A 2,784-nucleotide genomic window follows, 5' to 3' on the forward strand; every position below is an offset into this window, starting at 1 on the left:
TTTTTTTATATATTTCACCTACTTATGTAGAATAATATTTTGTGGAGTTAGGGATATTAATAGTAGTTTACTTTTAGTTGAATAGTATCCTGGGATCAGGTTTGGGAAGTCCAGGGGGGTGGGGGGTGGGGGGTAGGGTTTTTACATTGTGATGTATTTGTGATGTGTTCTTTTTTTTTTATGTTGAAAATAATAAAAATTTATACTTGAAAAAAAATAAATAAATAAAAGACATAAAGGACAAATCAATGTATTTCAAGAAGAACGTAAAAAAGTGTATTTCATTAAATTAATTCAATAAAAGGCCAAAAGAAGTATAAAAACTGGCCATTGTATCAGGATTCTTCAGATCTTAAAATCCTGCTTGTGTATACAGTCAAAGATTACTCACAAGAAACAAAATTAGCTGCCTGTAGGAAAGGGAAAAGCATTCGCAAGCATTGTGAACAACCTATAATAGTGGTGGCGAACCTATGGCATGGGTGCCAGAGGTGGCACTCGGAGCCCTCTCTGTGGGCACACGTGCCGTTGCCCCAGCCTCGCCTCCCCCCACGAACCTGAGCATGGCCCATGTGGAGCAGCGCAGCCAAGGACATGGCAGCCAGGCAGCATAGACAAGACTCTGCCCTCACACCCCATCGTGCACAGTTGATGCTGCAGGGCTCGGGCAGAGGGCGTGACCACCATAGCACTGCTGGGCTGCCTGGGCGATCTGCGGCGGGACCTGGAGGTGGTGAGTGGCCCTGTGGGCAGGTGGGATGGGGGATGGGGGCAGAACGGGGGCAGGGCAGGGGGGGAATGGGGTGGGGCCAGTTTTTGGGCACTCGATCTCTAAAAGGTTCGCCATCACTGACCTATAACAATGGATCTGATCCTGCCTCCATACATGGGTGTCAAACTCGCTGCGTGACATGACGTGTCGTGACATATCACAACTTTTTTTGCATTGCTGGAGCTGGAGTGGGCGTGGCCTCTGTATGATGCAACCAGCCCAGGGGCTGGCAGTTTGATGGCCCCTGGTGTAATATAACATCTCTTGTCATGAAATATCTTCATGTAGCTGAAGATCTAGAAAATATCTCACCTATTATATTGAGAACCTCCATAGTTAAAGGTTCTGGGTATTTCTATATGGAAAATATGATATCTTTAAGGAGACATGCTTAAACTCAGTTTCTTTGAATACAGGTTGATTAATGCTGGTTTCCTATATACTCTGGGAAAAATGTAAATAAAAGCTACTATGAAAGATTCAAGTTGAATTCATAACTTTTAACAAATTCCAGAAGGACTGGTACTATGGTATTATTAATGATTGGATGATGATAATTGCAGTAAGTATAGTGGCTGTACTGATGGGATAGGTATGGCTGTTAACAAAAATAGATTAGCAATGGTCATGGTTCTTGTGTCAGAAATGAGTTAAAGAAGGACAGCATGAAAGCAAGATGGAATCTGCCACTCCAATTCAGAATTGAGTGACAAGCAGAAAAATGTCAGCTGGGAAAACAAGTCAAGGACATAGCTAAAGAAAGAACAAAAAGAAGGATTGGCACACAAGACAGTTGATAAACAGGGAAGCCAGATCTGATTAAACAGTGTGATGATGTGCATGTCTTTTAGAAAACAATTTCTTAAATGAGTTATAATTGTAGAATATTTATTCTACATGTTCTTCATGTTTACTAAAGTTATCTGGGGATTAGCCAGAAGTCACTGGTCTGCTGGAAGAACTCAGAACCAGGTTTTCAATGTTTTTTATTTATTTATTGCTAAATTTATGTGGTTGCCCGTTTCACTGACAAAGTGAAAAATCCAAAAGAATACAAAAACAACCAAAACCAATGTCAGGCGTAGCAGAGCTATGAATCAAGGTTAGCGCTATCATCTCTGTCTCTTAAATTCCTTTCCTTTTTCTACTTATCTATGTGATAGAGAGAGAGAGAGAGAGAGAGAGAGAGAGAGAGAGAGAGAGAGAGAGAGAGAGAGAGAGAGAGAGAGAGAGAGAGAGAGAGAGAGAGAGAGAGAGAGAGAGAGAGATGTAGAGGTAGACGTAGACGTAGACATAGACATAGACATAGACATAGACATAGATATAGATATTGTCTCATGCCACTAACGTACTGATAACTTTCTAAGGATTGTATGCCCATAACTTGCTTAATGAGTAAAGGGGAGGAAACCATCACTTCTGGAGACTCTTCCATTGAGGCAAACAAAAGGATGCTCTGTGTTTAGTGGAGGATATTGTAGCCAAAAGGGAGCTGGATGTGAGATCCAGATTTCTGATAATTTTCTCTGTAGGAAAGAGAGATCAGCTGGGAATTGTGGGTTCCATCATGCTCTAAGCCAGGGGTGTCAAACTGCCAGCCTGTGGGCTGGATGCATCATGCCGAAACCGCGCCCACCCCATTGCCAGCAATGGAAAAAAAGTCACGATACGTCGTGACACGTCACGTGATGTTGCAAGTTTGACACCCCTGCTCTAAGCCATTAATATATCCTTTTTAAGAACTCAACATTTGACCTAGCCTCACTTTTTAGTCAGCTTGGAGTTTAATTTTCTTTTTATTACCTCTTCAAGATTGAAAAACCTTCAGAACTTACAAGATTGGTATTCACTGAATGAGTCCCTCTTTAAACAATTTAAAAATAAAAATATGTGTTTCCAGCTCTGTAAGATTTTAATTTTTTGAAATATACAGCAAAGGAAGAATATAGTGTTGTTTTACTTTTTAAATATTAAGAATTTTGATGAAATTGATTTAAAGAAAGATGTGGAAG

The sequence above is a fragment of the Protobothrops mucrosquamatus genome, unplaced genomic scaffold (genome assembly GCF_001527695.2).
Source record: "Protobothrops mucrosquamatus isolate PMUCROS unplaced genomic scaffold, P.Mucros_1.0 scaffold8320, whole genome shotgun sequence".
Lineage (NCBI taxonomy): Eukaryota > Metazoa > Chordata > Lepidosauria > Squamata > Viperidae > Protobothrops > Protobothrops mucrosquamatus.